This window comes from Lampris incognitus, chromosome 13 (genome assembly GCF_029633865.1).
Source record: "Lampris incognitus isolate fLamInc1 chromosome 13, fLamInc1.hap2, whole genome shotgun sequence".
NCBI classification, from domain to species: Eukaryota; Metazoa; Chordata; class Actinopteri; order Lampriformes; family Lampridae; genus Lampris; species Lampris incognitus.
In genome coordinates this window covers 53,055,267-53,067,340 of record NC_079223.1, presented here as the reverse complement: position 1 = coordinate 53,067,340, position 12,074 = coordinate 53,055,267, and positions in this window count along the sequence as shown.

The following is a 12,074-nucleotide window of genomic DNA, read 5'->3' as shown; positions in this document are numbered from 1 at the left end:
ACATCAGATTGACAGAATCTAAATCATCTCAGGACACTCCCCAAGATCAGCTCATCATCCACAACACAGCAAAGCACAGTTTTATAACACCACACACTGCGAAAACTTCCCAGGTCATCCATCGATTTAAAGTAGCAAAAATCTACTTTCAAAAGAGCTCTTAACATTTTTATGAACACAAAAACAGCATCATCATCCCCAGCGTCCTCCATGCTGTTTCTTCTAGTCAGGTACACAGCCATCTTTGCACTTACCAGAACGACATTAAGAAGCTGGCATTTGGCCTTGTTTTTCTGAGAGTACCTGTAGCCCAGAGTGAACACGGGTTTGGAAAAGACCTCCCCAAACAACCCAAAAACATTTTCCACTAATGTAAACAGTGGCAGCAGTCGACAACAGTCCATGAAGCAATGAAAGAGTTTCACGATTAGAGCATAATGGGAAATCATGGCTAACATCAGAATTAATGACAGAGACAAAGGCATTAACAGCCACGATACCATGTAAGACCCTCCACTGCAGGGCTGCAGCTCTTTTGACCAATGGTGGTTTGTACAGCGCTCTCCACTCAGGACCAACACCGTCCCTCAGACCTAGGTGAGCCCTCCATGGGGTGTCAGGTTTACCATTTAGTTTGTCCCTTTGCAGAACTTTAACGTACATTGTGTACACTGACCTCCCATTTGGACCCCAAACAGAAAACACATAGGGATTCTCACTTTTTAAAAGAGGTCCTGTACAGTCCTTAAAATCTGGGGAAATGTTCATTGAAGGGAAAACATCCTTCTCATCAGGTCTAACAGAGCCATTATAATGCTGGACCAACAGCGTCTGCTCACCACTTGTGAGAGCTTCCCTCCATTTGGCAAGCAGCAGAGTGATGACGCGAGTTGATCTCAGCTCTAAGCGGGAGGCAAGAGGATCTGGATTGTCCAAGTCTGGGCCTGCAAGCTGAACCACATGTCCCAGAGTCACCACGATCGACACACAGAACCGCCTCAGCAGAGTCGGCCCCACTTGACAGACTGCACTGAAACGAAAGCCATGTATGATTGGTTCCTGGAGCAGCCAAAACAAAGAGCTGTGTTGTCTGAGTCTCTCTTTGTTTAACAAGTTCCACACCTTGAACAGCCCACAGTAGAAGTCAGGTAGGTCCTTGATGTTAAGCTGTTTCAAGTCCATCAAAACCAAAGATCTGTCAAGTCCCAGGCCACCTAGCTGGCTCAGAATGGTGCAAGCCAGCAACCTCCACACTAACTCAGCGGGACCATACAGAAACCTTTGCAGGAGCTGGAAATGAAAGGTAGCCCCCCTGCAGCTCAGGTGGATCAGGCCCTGCCCTCCTTCAACCCTCGGCAGGTACAGCATACACTGAGGCACCCAGTGCAGTTTGTCCCAGAAGAAGTCGACAAGAAGAGCCTGGATCTTGGACATCAGGCCTGCTGGGGGGGTCAACAACTGACAGGCGATGCCATAACATTGATGATATCAAGTTGTTGACGTTCAGGACTCGACCTCTGTAGGACATCTCGGTTATGATCCACTTCCACTTTGCCAACAGACCTTTGAGCTTTTTCTCCAGTACACCCCCAACACCGACAGCCTCGCTTTTGATCCAGTTAAACTTGGCCGAAAATATTAAGCCAAACTGGACTCCAACATGTCAATATCCTGCTGACTGTTCACCAGAATTACTAGAAAACTACAGAATTACTTGAAAAGAGAGGCCCTTTTCCCACGATTTCGTGCCCCATTTAAGTTTAAGCTTCCTATTCTTATGTCCTCCATAATACAGAAAAGAAGTTGCAAAACAGACACAAGTGGACAGAGAAAAAATACATTGAAAAACATATTCATCAATTAATCAATCTGATTTATCCTCATATTTGTTTGTTTTATAGCTGATTTATCCTCTTGCTTGTTTGTTTTATAGCTGATTTATCCTCATGTTTGTTTGTTTTATAGCTGATTTATCCTCTTGCTTGTTTGTTTTATAGCTGATTTATCCTCATGTTTGTTTGTTTTATAGCTGATTTATCCTCATGTCTGTTTGTTTCATAGCTGATTTATCCTCGTTTGTTTGTTTATAGCCTGATTTATCCTCATGTTTGTTTGTTTTATAGCTGATTTATCCTCATGTTTGTTTGTTTTATAGTCTGATTTATCCTCATGTTTGTTTGTTTTATAGTCTGATTTATCCTCATGTTTGTTTGTTTTATAGTCTGATTTATCCTCATGTTTGTTTGTTTTATAGTCTGATTTATCCTCATGTTTTTTTGTTTTATAGTCTGATTTATCCTCATGTCTGTTTGTTTTATAGCTGATTTATCCTCATGTTTGTTTGTTTTATAGTCTGATTTATCCTCATGTTGGTTTGTTTTATAGTCTGATTTATCCTCATGTTTGTTTGTTTTATAGCTGATTTATCCTCATGTTTGTTTGTTTTATAGTCTGATGTTTGTTTGTTTTATAGTCTGATTCATCCTCACGTTTGTTTATTTTTTAGTCTGATTTATCTTCATGTTTGTTTGTTTTAAAGTCTGATTTATCCTCATGTTTGTTTGTTTTATAGCTGATTTATCCTCATGTTTGTTTGTTTTATAGTCTGATTTATCCTCATGTTTGTTTGTTTTATAGTTGATTTATCCTCATGTTTGTTTGTTTTTTAGCTGATTTATCCTCATGTTTGTTTGTTTTATAGTCTGATTTATCCTCGTGTTTGTTTGTTTTTTAGCTGATTTATCCTCATGTTTGTTTGTTTTTTAGCTGATTTATCCTCATGTTTGTTTGTTTTATAGTCTGATTTATCCTCGTGTTTGTTTGTTTTTTAGCCTGATTTATCCTCATGTTGGTTTGTTTTATAGTCTGATTTATCCTCATGTTTGTTTTATAGTCTGATTTATCCTCATGTTTGTTTGTTTTATAGTCTGATTTATCCTCATGTTTGTTTTATAGTCTGATTTATCCTCATGTTTGTTTGTTTTATCCTCATGTTTGTTTGTTTTATAGTGTGATTTATCCTCATGTTTGTTTGTTTTATAGCTGATTTATCCTCATGTTTGTTTTATAGTCTGATTTATCCTCATGTTTGTTTGTTTTATCCTCATGTTTGTTTGTTTTGTAGTGTGATTTATCCTCATGTTTGTTTGTTTTATAGCTGATTTATCCTCTTGCTTGTTTGTTTTATAGCTGATTTATCCTCATGTTTGTTTGTTTTATAGCTGATTTATCCTCTTGCTTGTTTGTTTTATAGCTGATTTATCCTCATGTTTGTTTGTTTTATAGCTGATTTATCCTCATGTCTGTTTGTTTCATAGCTGATTTATCCTCGTTTGTTTGTTTATAGCCTGATTTATCCTCATGTTTGTTTGTTTTATAGCTGATTTATCCTCATGTTTGTTTGTTTTATAGTCTGATTTATCCTCATGTTTGTTTGTTTTATAGTCTGATTTATCCTCATGTTTGTTTGTTTTATAGTCTGATTTATCCTCATGTTTGTTTGTTTTATAGTCTGATTTATCCTCATGTTTTTTTGTTTTATAGTCTGATTTATCCTCATGTCTGTTTGTTTTATAGCTGATTTATCCTCATGTTTGTTTGTTTTATAGTCTGATTTATCCTCATGTTGGTTTGTTTTATAGTCTGATTTATCCTCATGTTTGTTTGTTTTATAGCTGATTTATCCTCATGTTTGTTTGTTTTATAGTCTGATGTTTGTTTGTTTTATAGTCTGATTCATCCTCACGTTTGTTTATTTTTTAGTCTGATTTATCTTCATGTTTGTTTGTTTTAAAGTCTGATTTATCCTCATGTTTGTTTGTTTTATAGCTGATTTATCCTCATGTTTGTTTGTTTTATAGCTGATTTATCCTCTTGCTTGTTTGTTTTATAGCTGATTTATCCTCATGTTTGTTTGTTTTATAGCTGATTTATCCTCATGTCTGTTTGTTTCATAGCTGATTTATCCTCGTTTGTTTGTTTATAGCCTGATTTATCCTCATGTTTGTTTGTTTTTTAGCTGATTTATCCTCATGTTTGTTTGTTTTATAGTCTGATTTATCCTCGTGTTTGTTTGTTTTTTAGCCTGATTTATCCTCATGTTGGTTTGTTTTATAGCTGATTTATCCTCATGTCTGTTTGTTTCATAGCTGATTTATCCTCGTTTGTTTGTTTATAGCCTGATTTATCCTCATGTTTGTTTGTTTTATAGTCTGATTTATCCTCATGTTGGTTTGTTTTATAGTCTGATTTATCCTCATGTTTGTTTGTTTTATAGCTGATTTATCCTCATGTTTGTTTGTTTTATAGTCTGATGTTTGTTTGTTTTATAGTCTGATTCATCCTCACGTTTGTTTATTTTTTAGTCTGATTTATCTTCATGTTTGTTTGTTTTAAAGTCTGATTTATCCTCATGTTTGTTTGTTTTATAGCTGATTTATCCTCATGTTTGTTTGTTTTATAGTCTGATTTATCCTCATGTTTGTTTGTTTTATAGTTGATTTATCCTCATGTTTGTTTGTTTTTTAGCTGATTTATCCTCATGTTTGTTTGTTTTATAGTCTGATTTATCCTCGTGTTTGTTTGTTTTTTAGCTGATTTATCCTCATGTTTGTTTGTTTTTTAGCTGATTTATCCTCATGTTTGTTTGTTTTATAGTCTGATTTATCCTCGTGTTTGTTTGTTTTTTAGCCTGATTTATCCTCATGTTGGTTTGTTTTATAGTCTGATTTATCCTCATGTTTGTTTTATAGTCTGATTTATCCTCATGTTTGTTTGTTTTATCCTCATGTTTGTTTGTTTTATAGTGTGATTTATCCTCATGTTTGTTTGTTTTATAGCTGATTTATCCTCATGTTTGTTTTATAGTCTGATTTATCCTCATGTTTGTTTGTTTTATCCTCATGTTTGTTTGTTTTGTAGTGTGATTTATCCTCATGTTTGTTTGTTTTATAGCTGATTTATCCTCTTGCTTGTTTGTTTTATAGCTGATTTATCCTCATGTTTGTTTGTTTTATAGCTGATTTATCCTCTTGCTTGTTTGTTTTATAGCTGATTTATCCTCATGTTTGTTTGTTTTATAGCTGATTTATCCTCATGTCTGTTTGTTTCATAGCTGATTTATCCTCGTTTGTTTGTTTATAGCCTGATTTATCCTCATGTTTGTTTGTTTTATAGCTGATTTATCCTCATGTTTGTTTGTTTTATAGTCTGATTTATCCTCATGTTTGTTTGTTTTATAGTCTGATTTATCCTCATGTTTGTTTGTTTTATAGTCTGATTTATCCTCATGTTTGTTTGTTTTATAGTCTGATTTATCCTCATGTTTTTTTGTTTTATAGTCTGATTTATCCTCATGTCTGTTTGTTTTATAGCTGATTTATCCTCATGTTTGTTTGTTTTATAGTCTGATTTATCCTCATGTTGGTTTGTTTTATAGTCTGATTTATCCTCATGTTTGTTTGTTTTATAGCTGATTTATCCTCATGTTTGTTTGTTTTATAGTCTGATGTTTGTTTGTTTTATAGTCTGATTCATCCTCACGTTTGTTTATTTTTTAGTCTGATTTATCTTCATGTTTGTTTGTTTTAAAGTCTGATTTATCCTCATGTTTGTTTGTTTTATAGCTGATTTATCCTCATGTTTGTTTGTTTTATAGCTGATTTATCCTCTTGCTTGTTTGTTTTATAGCTGATTTATCCTCATGTTTGTTTGTTTTATAGCTGATTTATCCTCATGTCTGTTTGTTTCATAGCTGATTTATCCTCGTTTGTTTGTTTATAGCCTGATTTATCCTCATGTTTGTTTGTTTTTTAGCTGATTTATCCTCATGTTTGTTTGTTTTATAGTCTGATTTATCCTCGTGTTTGTTTGTTTTTTAGCCTGATTTATCCTCATGTTGGTTTGTTTTATAGTCTGATTTATCCTCATGTTTGTTTTATAGTCTGATTTATCCTCATGTTTGTTTGTTTTATAGTCTGATTTATCCTCATGTTTGTTTTATAGTCTGATTTATCCTCATGTCTGTTTGTTTTATCCTCATGTTTGTTTGTTTTATAGTGTGATTTATCCTCATGTTTGTTTGTTTTATAGCTGATTTATCCTCATGTTTGTTTTATAGTCTGATTTATCCTCATGTTTGTTTGTTTTATCCTCATGTTTGTTTGTTTTGTAGTGTGATTTATCCTCATGTTTGTTTGTTTTATAGCTGATTTATCCTCATGTTTGTTTGTTTTATAGTTGAGGCCGCCCTTGTGGCCGAGCGGAATAAACCGCTGTTCTTGCAACCCGCTCGTCACGTGGCTGGGAGGTTCGTATCACAGACTCGCCGTAACCGGTCACGGCCTGAGCGTCCACGGGGTAAGGCATTCATTATGCCATCCTTACACGAGGGATAGTGGGTGTAGATCGGTGTAGTGGTCGGGGACTCGTCGTTCTCCAGCGTCCCCTCTGGCCCATCCTGGCGTCTGCAGCCAAGAAACCGAAAGCATTCTCCTACCTCTCCTTTCCGGCCTAAAGGTAATGCATTCCATGCGAGGCTTCAGCGAGAGCAGCCGACACGAGTTTGGAGGAAGCTGGTGTTACGACTAATTCCTTCCTGTGGAAACGTGAGCCAGGGGAGTTATTCGACAAGAGTTTCGGCCATATGCCATTGGGTTAATCGGGTGGGATAAAGGGGAAAAACTAGAAGAAAAAAAAACCAATGACGTGTTGGCCATGGAGCTGTCACGTTTTGGGCAGTTGGTGTCCCCCATTACACTGGTTCTGCTGGGGTCCAAGTCGCCAAAACTAAGACACGTTGTGTGTCACAGAAGACAGGTCTTCGTGAGCCTCAAGGATAGCACGGGTGATTTAGAGCTGACTTTCACGTTCAAAGTGGATGGTTTTAGTTATAATGTGTTTGCCACCTCTCAGACCATGAAATGCTTCGGTTGCGGTGCAGAAGGACGTTTGGTTGGGTCTTGCCCTGAGGCCGGAGAGCAGACCAGCTCGAACCCGCCTGAAGCGCCGCAGCCTGAAGCCGAGTCTGACTCGCCCGGTGCACAACAGTCTGCAGAGAAAGTAGAGGAGACCGAGGCAGACACGCAGGACAGGGAGCAGACCGAGAAACAGGACCAAGCTAAGAGTGGAAACGAAGCCGATAATGGCCAGACCAGAGAGAAACCAGAAAAACACAAGCTGACAGAGGAGAAGACATGGAACAAAGATAAAACGAACTGCGGTCAGAGTGTGGAAAGTGTGGTCAGTGATGAACTGATAGATGAAAACATGTCTGCCGAGGAGGATGGTCTAACAGCTAAAGGCAGTAAAAGGAAAATGTCTGACAAAGAGCAGGGTAGTGCCAAGGCTAAAAAAGTGTGGACGATTCCTCTGATGAGGAAAGTGAGTGGACACCATCACAAGAGGAGAAGCCATTTTTTATCCCCCTTGAGAAAATAAGGACATGTTTAACAGAAACTAAAGGGCAAAGGGCGGTTCAAACCGGAAAGTTCTTCCCCGATTTGAGATCTTTTGTCAGGTCTGTGGCACGGCTGAGGAAGGAAGAGGGGGCTTTTAGTGACCAAGAGGTTTACCGGCTCAAGAAAATTACGACAAAAGTCAAAGCACAATTAATCGATGTTGATTAAGACAAAATTGATTCTCCACATATTGTTTGTATGTGTTTTTCTTGTTGCAGAGACAACTTCTTTCCTTCATGGCTGATTTGAAAACAGGGTCTTTAAATATAAATGGAGCAAGAAGCGATGTGAAAAGAGCTTCTCTTTTCAAATTGGTAGGAATGCAGAGGTTGGATATGGTCTTTACACAAGAAACTCACAGTGACACCGTGAATGAAAGTGACTGGAAGAAGGAGCTCCCTGGGGAGGTCATCCTAAGCCACAAATTAACTTACAGTGGTGGCGTTGATGTGCTTTTCTCAAGGAGATGTAGTCCCTCTTCTTCTGAGGTAGAAGAAATAGTGGGTGGTCACATTCTAAAAGTCACGGTACAATATTGTAACGATCACGGATGAATAGGCTCGATTGGTTGACGTTGTCGCCCGTGGTGCAGAATACATGAGTTCGCGTGACGGTCCGACCGGGACGCTCTTCCCGAAGGAAGGGGCAATGTAACGATCACGGATGAATAGGCTTGGTAGCCCTTGGCTAGCGGGTCGGACCTTTTAATCTATTGGTTAACGTTGTCGCTTGCGGTGTGGGAGCCACGGGTCCGCGTCCCGGATGCGGCGTCCCGAGTTGCCCCCCGAATTCGCTACATTGGTGTCAGAAGTGGGATGGTGAGACCGTGATGCCATCGGAAGCGTATGCGCCCAGAGGCGTGAAGGAGTTGATATGTGTAACAATAGGAACTATTGTTAGGAACCATTGTTTAGTTCCTTGTTTACACAGGGGTCGTTTAGGTTGTTGCACCTGGAATAACGGACCGAGCATGATGCATAACCTTACGTGCCGAAGTTATTATTAAAGTTTATAGCCCCGTGGGGTTGAAACGAGTTGTAACGTCTCATTAGTAGAAGGAAACAACACACTTTAACATGGTGGCAGCGGCGGACGACTCGGTTTGAAGTTTGGTGCGGAAAGTTTTCTAGGAGCGGGAGAACGGTTAGTGTTGCTAAGCAACGTTCAGTATATGTTAGCATTAGCTGCTAGCGTGAGACTGCCGTGTGACATGGATGGGCTTAAACCACCGCAAACGTTATGTCTGGACTCAAGCAACCTTTCGAGGACATGGAAGGCCTGGAGGGACGAGTTTGCTCCGTATGTGGATTTAGCCATGGCTGACGCCGATGACAAACAGAGGGTGAAACTGTTCAGCTATCTTGTCGGGGAGAGCGGCAGGGAACTTATGGACACGTTACTGGGCGACACACCGAAGGATGCATGGACGTTAGATGACGTTATCAAGAAGTTTGATGATCACTGCGACCCCAGCGTTAACGAGACTGTGGAACGTTATCGTTTTTTTTTTACAAGAAACCAGGGCAGCAGTGAAAATATAGACCATTATGTCATGGAACTGAGAGTGGGCAAGGTGCTGAGGCCGGTCGATAGGAGATCCTATGAGGTCCAGCTGCACACGGGTGGTGTCATCAGGAGAAATCGCAGACACCTCAGGCATGCACCAGGGGCAATCTTCACTGACACTATGGACATGGAGATCAGCAGCCCCAGTCAGCCAGAGAGAGTTGAACCCGGACATTCAGAGAGTGTTCCTTCTCGCAGTGTCTTAGCAGGACACAAAACCAAGGACACTGGTGACAGGGCCAACCCTGTTACCACCAGATCAGGCCACTCTGTTGTGCAGCCGCAGCGATACAAAGACTTTGTGACCTCACACAGATGAATGGATCTGTAGCACTAATGGACTTTGGGGGGGGGGGGGGCATGAATGAAAAAAAAAGAAAGAAAAAAAAGTGAATCACAAATGTTGTGCAAATGTATTAAAGGTTCTAAAAAAAGAAACTGAAAAGAGAAAGGATGTAACAATAGGAACTATTGTTAGGAACCATTGTTTTAGTTCCTTGTTTACACAGGGGTCGTTTAGGTTGTTGCACCTGGAATAACGGACCGAGCATGATGTATAACCTTACGTGCCGAAGTTATTATTAAAGTTTATAATCCCGTGGGGTTGAAACGAGTTGTAACGTCTCATTAGTAGAAGGAAACAACACACTTTAACAATATGCTTAAGCGCGGGGACGGCATTATAATACTGGTCTTTTACAAGATAGATCTTTCAGAGAGGCTTTTGAATTTCGATGGCTTTACATAGAAAAAGCAAAACCACTTTTTATTCAGTACAGCAATGGTGGGATATAGGAAAGAGCAAAATAAGACAATGATGTCAGCAGTGTACTCGCAATGTCACTAAGCACATTACCAGGCCTCTTAAAGAACTGGAGGCGGAAGTAGTAGAATTACAGAGTTTAGTGGATTCTACAGGAAATCAAGGCAATATTGAAGAACCTTAGAGCTAAAAAGGCTGCCTTAGCCAACCTGTTGGGCACCACAGCACAGGGAGCTCTGGTCCGCTCACCTTTCATGAATGTGTCTCAAATGGATGCCCCATCACAGTTTTTTTTTTTTTGGTTTGGAGTGAAGGAACGGTCAGAAGAAGATCATTAGTTATGCTCTGAAGAAGGAACCATGATAACGGGAGCCCCTGAGAGCCACAGATATGCCACCTCCTTCTACAATGATCTGTTTAAAAGTGAATTTGTGGAGGATTCAGAGTTGGCTAGCTCTTTTTATGCTGGGCTACCTCAGGTGGACGCTGATACCAATGCGGTGTTAGATGCAGAACTGTCTCTGAATGAACTGTATACTGCTCTCATGATCCTGGGCAATGGAAATGCACCTGGCATTGATGGACTGCCCGTTGAATTTTACAAGTCCTTTTGGTCTGTGATCGGTAAAGATCTGCTGGAGGTGTTTCAGGACAGTTTGTGCAAAGGACAACTACCGCTGAGCTGTAGAAGGGCAGTTATCACTTTGCTGCCCAAAAAGGGAGATCTACAAGACCTGAGCAAGCGAAGACCTGTATCTCTGCTGTGTGGGGACTATAAAATCCTCTCTAAAGTTCTAGCCTCTAGACTTAGAGAGGTGATGAGTAAGGCCATTCATGTTGACCAGACTTACTGTGTGCCCGGCAGAGTAATAAGTGACAATATCACACTAATTGGGCACGTTTTGGAACTCTCTGGCTCATTGGGTGTAGATACTGGTCTCATTTTCATAGACCAGGAAAAGGCTTTTGACTGGTTGAACACAAGTATCTGTTGCAGACGCTACATGCTTTTGGGTTAAGCCCAGGTTTCACTAGACAATTTTTTTAAAAATTTATTTCTGATTTTTCCCTTTTTTCCCCCAATTTAGTGGCCAATCGATCCCTATTTTAATTCAAACACCCACCCTCGTACTGCATGCATTCGCCAACTGCATCTCTCCGGCCGGCAGTCTCGAAGGAGACGCCTCCCCACTTTCGTGACAAGGCGACTCCAGGAGGCCGAACCACTGTTTCTTCCGACACACACAGAGACGCATTCACGTGACGAACACAAGCCGACTCCGCCCCCCTCCCGAAGACAGCGCTTGCCAATGATTGCTGCTTCATCGAGTCCGGCCATAGTCGGATCTGACGAGACCGGGGCGCGAACCCCGGTCCCCAGTGGGCAACTGCATCGACACAAAGCCGATGCTTAGACCGCTACACCACCGCGGACCCAACAATTTAGTTCTACCGGGAGGACTAACTTGGAAAAAAAGGAGGGATGAAGTTTTTTTGGGTGAAGAATCTGTCTTAGAAAAGAACTGGGAGAATGTTTTAGAAAAAATAGAAGGCCGGCTTAAAAAATGGAAGTGGCTCTTGCCAAGCATGTCTTACAGAGGGAGGACACTTGTAATCAACAATCTAGTGGCCCCTTCATTATAGCACATATTAGTTTGTGTTGATCCCCCTTCAAATTGTTGAAGGGGGATCAACACTGGTGGTCTATGACTGGTGCTCTCCAGGACTTTCCCAGAAACTGGTTTCCACCACAACCGACACCCCACAGTGCATAGTGGCTGCAGCAGGACTGGGACTCAACGACACCGAGGCCGTAGCTCAGCTGCTCAACATGAGGTCTACATGAGGTCTACCTGAGGTCTACATGAGGTCTACGTGAGGTCTACATGAGGTCTACATGCTGCACAAGAGACTTTGTTACAGCTACCAAGTTAAAACTGTCTGAAGGAGAGCTGAGGATGATGAGGGCCTACGACAGGGGAGCAGAGTGTTCACACCCCGAGACTTGGGCCGGCAGTGTGCTGAGTGGGAGTTGGTGGAGATCCGGTTTTCTTCTTATGTTATTTATTTGTTATGTACATTGTGTGAACACAACATCCATGTCACGTTGTGCGTCTTGGGAGAGAGATCCTCCTCTGTTGCTCTCCCTGAGGTTCCTTCCTAGGTTTTCTCCTGTTAAAGGATTTTTAGGGAGTTGTTCCTCATTCGATGCGAGGGTCTAAGGTCAGGATGCTGTGTTGCTGCAAACCCCCTGAGTTGATTTTGTGTTGTTATCTAGGTCTACTTTA